Raw genomic sequence first — 14,169 nt, forward strand, 5'->3', positions numbered from 1 at the left:
TAGATTCTCGATTTAGTTTAAATCATGAGAGTTTTGTGACCAGAGGTGTACTTTAAACTCAGATAGTTCCATTTCGAACACCGCAGGTACACTGCGATCTGTGTGACACGCTACATTATGTTGCTGGTAGATATCATCACGCCGAGGAAAAACAAACTGCACGTAATGGTGGACATTGTCACCAGGGATAGATGCATGCTTGTTTTGATCCATTGGGCCTTCCAGAATTACAAGAGCACCCGGGGAATGCCAAGAAATCATCCCAAAGACCATTATGATCCCTTCTCCGGCTTAGATCCACCCGATGATTATTCCAGGGCGTTTGGTTTCAGACGTTTCACACCGATGGAGCATAAAACGTTAATCAACTGAAAAGGCCACCTGCAGCCACTTAGTGAAAATCTACTTGTGGTAATGGCGTGAAAATACAAGCCTTCGTTGCAGATGAACGGCAGTCAGCATGGGTTCTTGTACCAGAGGCCTGCTGCGGAGGCCCCCAGCAACGTCTGCTGAACGGCCGTTGAGGCGACACTTTTGGTAGCCCCTTGGTTGGGCGGTCAGTTGCTCAACAGTTGCGCATCTCTTCGTTCGCACACATCTGCACATCCTTCGTTAAACCTTGCCATCTATGTCCAGTGGCCCTTCTAAGTCGCGTAGACGCCAGTTTTGGATACCGCCATTTTGTCCTGCACGATGTACTTTAACCGCGGTGGCACGTGAAATTTAGCCATTTTGGAAATGCTTCTCCCTTTTCCCGAATGCAAATAATCATTCCGCTTTTTAGGTCAGATAAATCACTCCGTTTTCGCATTACGACAACGAGTGCACTGTTTCCCGCGTGACCCGGTAACACTTTTTATACAACCTCCACTGCTAGTGCTGCGACATGAACGTTGATGTCATACATAGGCGGTGGTCACGATAATGTGACTGGGCCGTGTAGAAGCTGTTTATCGTCTTCTTGCTACAAGGCGTACCTTTCGTCAGTTGAAAATCTGGTCAGAAACAGTCCGAAAAGCTTTTAAATGTTTTACAGGGTAGGATATGCTGACAATTATTAAGAAAAAAATTCGATATGTTACACCGTCTCCGACTTTATTAGAAATTTAGTTAGCCAATGAGGCCGTTGCGCCCACAAATTCAAGCGGCCAGCCAGAGACAGTGTCAGCAGATGTGTTCTTCCTTTGGTTTCCTAAAACCGAACCAGAGACCGATACAAGAATTAGATATAGGACGGTAGTAACAATCGAACCCGAGGCAAAGGCTGCACAGTCTTGTCCGCTACCATCTACGCTATGAGAACAACTGACACTAATTTTATGTGGCGGGCCACTTGAATTTAGGCGCCCAAAGGCCTGATTGGCTAACGCCAATACTGATTAACTCGGAAACGTGGCAGCTATCGAAGGTTTTTTCCTTAAGTTTTTCCTCAGCACAACTTATCATACACCGCCCATACAAGCTTTCCAGACTGTTTCTGACCACCCTATTCATCAACAGTCGGTGGAGACTTTGACTCGTTCCAGCCGCTCCTGGACGGCCGCAGGTTGGCACAGCCTGATATTAAGGGAGTACCGGGAGCTAAAATGCGGCTGGGGTTATGTGATCATCACCCTCCACGTACAACTGCGTGGCGATGAAAGACTCCAACTCTTCCTATAGTTCAGCCAATAGCCCCGTGAAGGGCTTGGGCCAAAGACATTACCCTTTTTTAAACTATTTATCTGAAACTACTCAGATTATCATTCTCTGCCATCGGTATAATTGTGGCACTGGAGTCTTGGGATCAAGTACAGGGTTCGACAACGTGTATATGGCGACTAAAGCCTGAGCTTAACATTATGGGAAACGCGTGCTTTGTTGCCGATTTTCCATTTATCTGTGACTTCTAATACTAACTGAGAAATTTGTACCCACCCGATAAAGCACGCCTTATTTTCTTGCAGTAATACTTCGTCAATTTCGTAGTTAACTAGATATTTTCAGTAAATTAGAAGATTACCGCTGCGTTTATCCTATGACGACAAACTGCTGTTCCACTGTTGTCGAAGAATAATTGAAAAACTTCCATTCAATATATTTTCAACGCTTGCCGAAAGCAATCAGCGTGCTGGCGCACAGCGAATTAAATCACATTACTCTCCTATTTACTTCGGCGCCGGTGAAAATCAGTATCAAACGAGAAACACATTTACGCCTTTGCATGAAGAAAAGGGTGTAACAATCACAGAGTGTTTCTGTAGGTTTGATGAAATGCTTCTAAAATAATTTGACAAGCGTTGCTATATTGGTACTAAATGCTATTAAATGAAATGGCAAAAAATGTTGTTAATCAGCCTCCCACTTACTCTATGGGTTTTCGTTCACCATCATTTATATGACTCTCTTACTCACTTTCACTCTCACTCTCTCTCTTTCTCTCTCTCTCTCTCTGTCTCGCACAGTGGAGAGTGAAAATGACAAGTTTCCATGCATAAAGGTGCACGTGGGAACTGTGTGGCTGGGATGGCAAGGAGAAACTCATGTCGACAGAAAGTGTATTCGGGTTAAATGTAACTGTGAGCAACTTTAAGAATGATCTTACAAGGCAAGGAGAAGGCCCCAGAGTTCAGACACGGCCAACTGATCAGGTCGCTTGTGTACAACACAAGTAAAGACTAAGATATTTTGGCTGAACAACCCCTCTTTTTGAGAAAGATGACCCTAAAGTTCATGACGCACAATCTTCTGAGAACTGATGGGGTCGGAAGTAACTGAATGTAGAGCATCTTTCAGTAACATATATGGGACACGCAAACGGATGTTTTCCTAGAAATCGAGGAAAGAAAGTTCTCTGACTGCCGTTTATGTACGTATAAGGTAAGAGCTGTTGAACAAAAGCGCTACTGGTGTGGTGAACAAGGCATCTGGTCGAGCAGTGAACTGTGTTCGATTCGTAATTTTATTCTGCATTTTTTCCATTTCTATACCGGTAGACATATGATGGTTATTGACGGCTCTTCCGGGCTCTTTGGCCGCGGTCGAAGAAACTTTCGGTTCCTGGCCTTTCGTCCAGAGTTACTGTGAACATCTTCGGAGGTGCCCCTGACGAATCGAATATCCGAGAGCGCCATAAACACTGTGTGAAGTGTGCGTGGTCGAGTTTAGACGTGATCAACAGCGATCATCTTTCCTAGATATAAAACTTAACAATCGATTGTCGACTGTCAAGGATAAAACCTATTCCACAGAACCACTGTCCGTATATCACTGAGTTTCATTACTTCCTCTTTCTGTTAAAATTGTCACTATGTTTACATATTTCGATCGTTTCTCTATATAGTCGTCGATAATAGTTTGTCATAGAAGATTAAATTTGGTTTCGGAGAACTTCACTTCATGATTTCCTGATTGGAAATCGTGCTCTGCTACAGTTCGTTTTTCTGTTTTCCTTGTAATTAATGTAATCGATTATGCGTTTCCTACAGGAGCGGTACGTGAAGGCTGAAGTAGATTTCTAGATTCTGTACGAAATGCTGTTACTTGAAACGTTGTAAATAGGCTTCCGCAAGCCCCTGCCGGCTCATGATTTTCAGTGCTTCCGTGAGGCGAACAAACCTGTTACAGTTTGTGCTGCCCTTCTTTGAATACGTAAGTCCTATTGGCTATGGATGCCACATGCTTGAACAACATTATAAGGCTGGGCAATCAAATATTTTGTAAACTGTCACATTTGTAGAATTACTACATTTCTCCGTTATCCTGCCAATGAACTGAAGTCTGCCACCTAGTTCACTTTTGACTGAGCTTATGTGATCAATACAATTCCCATCCAGCAACGTGTTACGACCAGGTAATTGTATGACTTGACTGATTCCAGCTGTGTTTCATCCATATCACTGTCATGGGATGCTACATATCTTTATATGTGCAGTGTAGGAATTTACGTTTCTATACATTTAAAAAAACCTGGAAATCTTTTCACCACATTGAAAACTTACTAGTATCTGACCGGATATTTGTGAGGCATTTCAAATTAGCATTTCATTACAGGCAACTTCACCATCTGGAAAAACATTTGAAGTCGTTATTAAAATTGTCTACGAGAAGTAATACATAGCACGAAAAGCAAGGGTCCAAAATTACCTTCCCTAGGGAACGCTCGAAGATACTTCTACGTTTGTCGATAAATCTTCACCCAAGAGGAACGCTATTTCATCCTGCGAAGAAATCTACATGCAAGGCAGAAGTTTTGTTTGATGCCCCATATAATAGAGTTTTGTTAGTAATCGGTTTTGTGGTACCGAATAAAATGCATTTTAGGAGTCAAGAAACGCTCCGCCCATCTGACAGTCTTGTTTCACGGCTTTCAGGATGTAATGTGAGAAAACCGCGAGTGTTTCGCATGACCGATGTTTTCGAGATCTTTGATAACGTCACCGATAACTCGAAAACATGGCACAGCCACCTGCCTACTGTCCAGTGGCACCCCATATCATCAGCCAGGCACAGTGCCCTCATTACGACGACAAATGAATTTAGAAACCATCCTTAGAGCATCGACATACGGATGGGTCCATCGTGATGCTGAAGGACTCGTCTGAAAAGACAACAAGGTGCTAGTCGTTTTACCAGTGTTGTCGTGGGCCGCACATTTTCCGGGGTCTCTCTGTTTCCGTGTCCAAGAAGCCACATCATCACCGTTTTGACTTGCGCTTCGCACCTCGTCGAACGACCTATGTGAATACCTTTCTTACTACGACCAATCAAGCTTCCTGAGCCAAGGTACGTGACATGGCTACACCATTGTGCACTATCAAGCAAAGAATATGCTGTGTATGTTGTCCCGGGCGATAGTCACATGGTGCTTCTGTGATGTTGCAGGACGTTGAGCATGACCCTCATGAACACATCGATGCCATATAGGCATGATAGCTGTGGGACCGAAGTCGCGACAGGCCCAGAGGTCAAGAGTTACACCTACATCTCCATAGATACTCTGCAGACCATCGTATGGTGCATAGCACAGCATAGCACAGCGTATCCTGTACCACTACCAGTCATTTCCTTTCCTGATGCACCTGCAAGTAGAGTGAGGGAAAAGTTGCTGTGTATATGCCTCCGTAATTTCTCCTATCTTATCTCCGTGGTCATTACGCGAAATGTGTGTTGGCGGCAGTAGGATCGTTCTACACTCAGCTTCAAGTGCTGGTTCTCAAAATATTTTCAGTATTCCTCGAAAATAACTTCGCCTTTCCTCCAGGGATTCCCACTTGAGTTTCCGAAGTATTTCCGTAACACTTACGTATTGTTCGAACCTACTGGTAACAAATCCAACTCGTCGCCTCTGTATTGCTTCCTTGTTTTCCTTTAATCCGACATGGTGCTGATTCCTAACACTCGAACAGTACTCAAGAGTAGGTCGTAACTAGCGTCCTATATGCGGTCTTCTTCACAGATGAACCATACTTTCCTAAAATTCTCCTAATAAACCGATGCTGACCATTCGCTTTCCCTACCACAGTCCTCACATGCTCGTTCCATTGCATATCGCTTTGCAACATTACGCCCAGATATTAGAACGGTGTGGCCGAGCGGTTCTAGGCGCTACAGTCCGGAACTGTTACGACCGTAGGTTCGAATCCTGCCTCAGGTATGGATGTGTGCGATGTCCTCAGGTTAGTTAGGTTTAAGTAGTTCTACGTTCTAGGGGACTGATGACCTCAGACGTTAAGTCCCATAATGCTCAGAGCCATTTGAACACATTCCAACATTTAGAGCTAACTGCCATTCGTCACACGAAGTGTACATTTTGTGTAAGTCATCTTGCATCGTCCTACATTACCACATCTTCTACACTTTCCAGTACACCACAATATCATCAACAAACAACCGCAGATTGCTGCCCACACTGTTCGTTAGATGATTTATATATATATAAGATAATAGCGGTCCTATTACACTTCCCTGGGGCAATCCTGACGATACCTTTGTCTCTGATGGACATCGTCCTCGAGGGCAACATATTGGATTCTATTACTTAAAAAGTAGAACATAAGGCAGTCGAGTATCGACATGTGCTGGCAGAAGTTTCTGCTTCCTACACGAAGCATAACAGGAACCTTTCCCAGAAACTTACACTGAAAGGTGTGTTGTGAATGAGAACTCAGACGTTTTCGTTGCATGCCGCCTTCATGTTGCAATTTAGTGGCCAGCAGTGTAAGTACACTTTTATTTTCCACTCTTGGATAACATACTGTTGTTAATACCTTTCACACATACTAACTGGCTGTGCTGTAATTTTCAAAAGCGTATGCTCTTGTTTCTTTCAGAAGAAAAAAATTAAATTATTTTCATAATTTGATTGAGTTTCTCTACTTTCATAACTTTAATTCTAGAGCTTTCATAATGTTTTCCCCACTTTTTAGTCTGATATCAGTAAGCGTTCCGTTGAAATTATATCAATAATGACACATTTATTGCTTCCGTGTTCAAACAAACCTTTTTGAAATTAAAAGACATTAAGTTTTTCCAAGTATAGTTTTCATTTGGACGTGCTATTTAGATAGATGCTGAGACAGACTTTTCGTTCCGTAGGTACACAGTGATTGGATTCACAAGGATGAAGAAGACGTCATAAGAGCGACATAATAATTTTTAAGGCCAACGAAATAGCACGATGCTTCTTTCCCAGTTCACATGTGGAATGGCATACAAGTATGTGGAATACGTAAAACATCTGAAGCATATTTTCATTCACTAGTTAATACTAAACTAATCAAAAAAATATAAACCGAGCGAGGTGGCGCAGAGGTTAGCACACTCGATTCGCATTTGGGGGTACGACTGTTTAAACTTGCGTCCGGCCATCCTGGTTTAGGTTTTCTGTCATTTCCCTAAACCGCTTCAGGCAAATGCCGGGATGATTCCTTTGAGATGGCACGGCCGATTTCCTTTCCCATTCTTCCCTAATCCGAGCTTGTCTTACGTCTTTAATGACCTCGTTGTCGACGGGAAGTGAAACACTGATTTCCTCCTTCTTCACAAAAATATAAAGGGTAAGAAATATTTTAAGCTATTTTAGCTGAGCATCACAAAACGAAAGAAATTTACGGAACTTACTTAGGCATGTCACACTACTGCACTGACCATATGCACAGCTCATATTTTAAGAAACGCTAATATTAGTACACACATACAAAGGTTGCACTAAAAAATTTGTCAGCGAAATTCCAGGAGGTGGTGAACAATAGATGCTAAGATTCCTCTTAAATTATGGTACATTAGTAGCAAATATTTACATGGCTGTTGGCAAGTTACTGAAAACAGCTTTCACTGAATAACGGACTCCCGTCTAGAAAAATGGAAATGAACTACAATATGTAGGTATCCATATATATCTAATTCCAGGAACTCTAGTGTTGCTCTGAAAATTATATATACTATTTAGGGCAAATTTCATCGAGAAAGAAATACGTTGGGAAGCACTAGCTAGTATTCCCGTTCTCTTGAACAGGACTCTACATGAATTTATGAATTTTTACCACAAATAATTCGTATTACAGGCTTTTGGACTTGGAAAATTTTAGCCTGTCGTAATGAAATACCACAAAATACGATGACGTATAAGACGCTGGGAAAAAAAGTCAGCGAAGTATACCAGTGTCATTTAGTTTTATATAACCTATGTCTGACAAACGCATCTACTTCTGTTATTCATTTTGTTTGTTTTGACTCTAACCGATACTCTACTTATTCTGGCCTCCCTATGGCGAATGTTTGTTAGCGAACCGTGCTATCCTCATAGTTTTCGACGATTCACATTCTGTTCTTCCTTAGTATTTCTATATTCTAGGTTAATTTCATTTCTGAGTGAAATAAATTGTTGCTGTAAAAACGCAACATTTTTACATGTCCGTCGAACTTTATGAATTAATGAACCTGTTGTGGTATCTATGGCCTCTTTTTTGCAGTTTTCAATCCTAGTGCGTACGAGCGTATGGCGTACCCAATGTCTCGATTCGGGTACAAGTACACTGCGCATTTTGTTCGCCATATCCACAATTATTCAAGAGCAGAACACATTCTGTTTGTCAGTAGAGGGAAGTATTTACTCGGATTTAGTATTTATTGGAACGGTCTGGTAGTTGCAACGGGAGAGGAACTGTGAATTTGTTTTTATTTATCAATTGTTGCAATCCACAGAAAAATTATAGAAGCATTGTTGGAATAGAATTCGAACTGCGGTCCTCCCGACTCCCAACACAGCGTTTACCGTCGCTCTCTCTTTCACCAGAATAAAAACCGGCTGAGCAGCTGCCTCCGCTGGGGCGTCGCGGGCACAAACAAGAGACGCCCCCGAAAAGTCCATTAACTCTTTCCCGACATAACAACCGCGGGGCAAGACGAGCTCGCCGCATCGATTTTCGCCGCCGCCGAGTTCAGCAAACATCGCGCAAAGCCTTTATGTGCTGTTTGCCCCGACCTGCACGTGAGGGGCCGGCCGAAGTGGCCGTGCGGTTAAAGGCGCTGCAGTCTGGAACCGCAAGACCGCTACGGTCGCAGGTTCGAATCCTGCCTCGGGCATGGATGTTTGTGATGTCCTTAGGTTTAACTAGTTCTAAGTTCTAGGGGACTAATGACCTCAGCAGTTGAGTCCCATAGTGCTCAGAGCCATTTTTTTTTTTTTTTTTTTTTGCACGTGAGGGCCTTCACTCCGGTATTCTCATTTAATAAACAAGCGCCGCGCTAGAGATTACTCGTTTCTGGCGCTAATGGCGAGCAGTCACAGCTGAGAGTGCGGGAGAAGCACAGACCTAGGAAATGCGCAGTGGAACACTTGCAGGATTGCCAACATGCAGTGTTCCGAGAGAGCGCTAAGACCGCTGCTAACTTGCAGCATTGAAACGATGTGTCCATGGCTGTTCATCGGCGTCCACTGGTGATTCAGAGGACTGGATCTAACGCTTGTGAGTAGAGGAATAGACGTATTTCCGTTTCATCCTGGGTTCGGAAAAGTCTTGCCATGCATTCGATGTATGCTACAAAAATTAACTGTTCAACTTAATGTATATTCAGTGCTCTTTTTGATAAGGTAAATGGAATGATGATTTCTTGACGGAATGAAAACAGTACGTTATAATGGAGAAATAGTAATTTACATAGATGCGCGCGAACGCGCGCCGCCCCCCCCCCCCCCCCACACACACACACACAAACACGCACACACAGATCATCTCTCTCTCATTTTCCCTCCCACTTTCGGTGTGTGTGTGTGTGTGTGTGTGTGTGTGTGAGAGAGAGAGAGAGAGAGAGAGAGAGAGAGAGAGAGAGGGAGAGAGAGAGAGGGGGCGGAGAGATTGATAGTGTTGTGTTGGCAGAAAAGCCAACACCGTGTTACTAGTGGAGGCCGAAATGCACGCGTTTTAGCTCACGCAGGCTGGCGTGAGGAGGGAAGAACTATACTGACGTGAGGTCTCGAACATGAGAAGGAATTAGGTTTCAGAAAGCGGATGTAATTAGTTTGGTACTTATCTTTAATCCATTAATGATGAACGTCGCTCTTGACGGTACACGATTCACAATATTATCCGTCCAGAATACATTCGTAGTGCCTGAATATGGCGCCTTGCTAGGTCGTAGCAAATGACGTAGTTGAAGGCTAGGCTAAACTGTCGTCTCTGCAAATGAGAGCGTATGTATACAGTGAACCATCGCTAGCAAAGCCGGCTGTATATACTGACGTGAGGTCTCGAACATGAGAAGGAATTAGGTTTCAGAAAGCGGATGTAATTAGTTTGGTACTTATCTTTAATCCATTAATGATGAACGTCGCTCTTGACGGTACACGATTCACAATATTATCCGTCCAGAATACATTCATAGTGCCTGAATATGGCGCCTTGCTAGGTCGTAGCAAATGACGTAGTTGAAGGCTAGGCTAAACTGTCGTCTCTGCAAATGAGAGCGTATGTAGACAGTGAACCATCGCTAGCAAAGCCGGCTGTACAACTGGAGCGAGTGCTAGGGAGTCTCTCTAGACTAGACCAGCCGTGTGGCGGCGCTCGGTCTACAATCACTGATAGTGGCGGCACGCGGGTCCGACGTATACTAACGGACCGCGGCCGTTTTAAAGGCTACCACCTAGCAAGTGTGGTGTCTGGCGGTGACACCACACTCAGAGCCATTTGAACAATTCCCTAGTCCAACAGCCGCTACTCATTTCATTTCATATATTCAACATGCTCATTACGGTATTTGTAATATTGCATGTTTAGATAGCAATCCAACAGCCACTAGTCTATGATCGATGATACGGAAAGACACATAATGTTGCAGGGAATCCATTACTTGTGTTTGGATGCGGGCGTGGACGAAAATAGGTTCCAGAGCGCTTGTTGCACCACACGGCAATCCTCCCTTGTGGTCAGTCGTGGTCGACCAAATCCTCGACGACGATGAGTATGCCTGTACCGTCGTTCCTATGTAGTCCAGTGTCGGGCGACTGAAACCACAAGTGGTCTGAAGATAAAGATATCATTGTCTTGTCCTTGCCTGCAGGTAACACGGATTTTAATCTAATAGAAAGCCTTTGGGGAATACTTGCAATGTGTGTTTATCGCAACAGAAAACAGTTTGAGGCCGTATGTGTACTGAAAAGAGCGACGTGAGAATAGTGGACGAAAATTTCACTGCAAAAACCACAAACACAAAAAAACCAATGCCAAAGAGAGTTTTTGAGGTAAGCAGAAAGAATGGATGTTGAACAAAGTAATAACAATGCAATGACATAACAGAACAGTGAGTGCGTCATTACCAGTTTACATCCTGTAAATGCAAATACCTTATTTTGATAGTCGTGTTATAAAAGAAACGATATTCTTCCGTCGTGATTGTTTGTATATATGAATTTACTACATTCACAATAAATTCCATACACGTATACTTCAGAAACTCTACTGTTCCTTACACAGAAACCCTGCCTTTCAACTGGTTACCACTACTGTAGGTCTGTAGCTCATGCACAAATGGTCTCTAAAATGTGTCATAAAAACTTCTATATTTCTCTATACCATATGCCTTCAGACTTCATGAACTTTCAATGATAATGCAACCTCACACAGAAAAGTGCTCCATATGACTAAATACTGGATCCTGATAGTGTATGTATGCAGTATATATCAAAACGATTGCGTCAGAATATTCTCTCTCCTCCTATTGACCGAAAATGGTAGAAAATTATCTCATTACCTGGTTGGATGGATTGGTTGTCCCCTCTACCCAACACCGCGGGGCAAATTCCACATCTTGCATCAATTTCATTGTAGCTCTGGCCATCAGTGGCAACAGCTACGAAGCATTCATATGACACGTTTGGTAATAGTGACGAAGGAAGCTGAGGCCATTGTCTGGATTGTGGCGACTTTGGAGGAATGTATCTGAATCATATATGTATGTGTGTGTGTGTGTGGGGGGGGGGGGGGGGGTTACAGATAGCAGCACGCTTTCGCAGCTGACGGGAAATAACGCATTAAAGGTCTTGAAGAAAATTATTGGTGTTTCTGAGGGAGGTGGCTGGCTAGGAATGACAGGACCAGCAGCACTAACCACTGAAGACTGCAGTTGTAAGTAAATATCTCTGTAAATGCATGTGCTAAAGTCTTTGTGATTATCTGATGTAATGCTTTTTTTCGTGTAGCATTGTTGAATGATGTTGATCACATGGAGATGGATTGACCCACTCCACTCGCTCTGAATACCCCTGTCCCAAATGAGGCCAGTCTGCCAGCTGCAGATCTACATAATTAACAATAATTAACATGCTGTCCCTCTCTCCCTCTATACAGTGTGGCCCATTGATCGTGACTGGGCCAAATATCTCTCGAAATAATCGTCAAACGAAAAAACTACAAAGAACGAAACTTGTGGTGTCACCGCCAGACACCACACTTGCTAGGTGGTAGTTTAAATCGGCCGCGGTCCATTTAGTACATGTCGGACCCGCGTGTCGACACTGTGTGATCGCAGACCTAGCGCCACCACAAGACAGGTCTCGTGATACGGACGAGCACTCGCCCCAGTTGTACGGACGACCTAGCTAGCGACTAGATGTACGAAGCCTTTCTCTCTCATTAGCCGAGAGACAGAATAGCCTTCAGCTAAGTTAATGGCTACGAACTAGCAAGGCGCCATTAGCCTTACAGTGATTGTAATTAAAGTCTACTGTGTATCGTCAAGAGCGATGTACCTCAATGATTGATTATAGATAAGTATTAATCCAGCTACGTACTTTTCTTCATAGCATTAATTACGTAGCCTGTTCCAGTACTTCACGTCCGTCTGCGTTAGTCTAGCGTGCATTTTCAGCCATCTCGTTCTACAAGGTGTTGGCCCAGCTGCCGACACATCACATGGCGACGAGTCTACAAAGCATCTTGTGTTTTACTTTGCCCTAATTTATTTGTGTCATGGCTTCGCCACATTCGCCAGATGTACTGTCCGAATTTTATCGCTTGCAGACTCAGCAGACGCAGGCGTTATTGGATGCTCTTGGACAACTCGTCCAGGGTCAACGTGCCATTCAAACCGATGCGGCCGCCGCCGCTTCACCGCTACCGCAGCCACAACTCGCAGTTGCACCGCCTTTTAGGCACTACGACCCGAACCACGAGACTTGGCAGGAATGGTCCCGCCAGTTTGCCTTCCACCTCGCCGCCTACAGAATTCAAGGTAATGAGCGGCAGCCGTTTTTGCTTTCTTGTGTTGGTGTGTCCACCTACCGTGTGATAGTGAAATTGTTTCCCCGACGCGACGTAGCAACTCTGTCCTACGAGGAAATTTTGTCTGCTTTAGATGCCTATTTCAAAGAAACAGTTAATGTGGTTGCAAAATGGTATACGTTCTTTCGTACAAAACGTACGGCCGGTCAAACTAATAGGGAGTGGGTAGCAACATTGCAAGGACTTACTAGGGACTGTGCCTTTGACTGTGACTGTGGTCTTTCTTATTCAGATACAATGGTACGTGATGCTATTGCACAGAACGTTTCTGATGTTCACATACGGGAGCAAATTTTGAAACTAGTTAATCCCTCCCTTCAACAAGTAATAGACATATTGGATAGACAAGACACACTTGACTGTGCTCAGGAATCTTTTGAAACTTCGCCAGCAGTGTGTAACATTAACCGGCCAGCCGGGCGAGCTGCGCGGCCTGGTCAACTGCCATCGCGCAAACAAACGCAGCTGCCGCTGCGCTCTAAGCCACGTGTGTCGCGCCAGCCCACAACTGCAGTGAAATCATGCCCGCGGTGTGCTACTAGACATTCGCGTGAACATTGCCCGTCACGCCAAGCTATTTGCTTTTTCTGCAATAGGAAAGGACATGTTCAAAGTGTTTGCCAGAAAAAGCTCCGATCAGACACTCACAATCATTCCAGGCCCTTTGCTTCGCGCCGGAATCGAACCAAGGACACTCAGGCTCTTGGACCTTCGCCCATGGACATTCATGTAGTTAATTCCGATTCGTCCAGTGCCACTTTCTCTAACAGTGACTGTGTTCGTCCCACAAAAACTGTGCGTCGACGTCGCCGGAACTCACGTCAATTAGCAAGTGATTCTGAACCAGTGTCTGTTCAAATTGCACAAAACAGTCGCTCTTGTCGTCAGCAGAACAATAAACTTTTTGTGGACTTAGACTTTGAAGGCAAAGTGATACCATTCCAGCTCGATACCGGAGCTGCAGTTTCATTGCTCAATCACGACACGTACAAACAACTGGGCGCACCTCCTTTGCGTGCCGCAAATGTTAAGTTACATAGTTATTCCGGACAGACAATACCTGTGTTAGGACAGTGCACTCTTTTTGCAACATACAAGGGACAAACAAAACTTGTGTCATTTTACGTTCTTCTTCTGCAGTGAACTTGTTTGGTTTAGATTTATTTCAGTTGTTTAACATGTCTATTGTAAATCAGGTGCTATCAGTGAATCAAACTGTGCCTACGGACAGTGTTTCTGGTGTATGTGAAGAATTTGCAGACATTATTGCACTGGGCTTAGGTTGCGCTAAAAACTGTGAAGCACAATTGGAACTGAAGGTCAACGCGCAACCGAACTTTTTCAGAGCGCGCAATGTTCCTCACGCATTGCGTCATGAGGTCGCAAGAACGTTGAACAATGTAGACTCACA

Source organism: Schistocerca piceifrons, chromosome 3, assembly GCF_021461385.2.
Source record: "Schistocerca piceifrons isolate TAMUIC-IGC-003096 chromosome 3, iqSchPice1.1, whole genome shotgun sequence".
In the NCBI taxonomy this organism is placed as follows: domain Eukaryota; kingdom Metazoa; phylum Arthropoda; class Insecta; order Orthoptera; family Acrididae; genus Schistocerca; species Schistocerca piceifrons.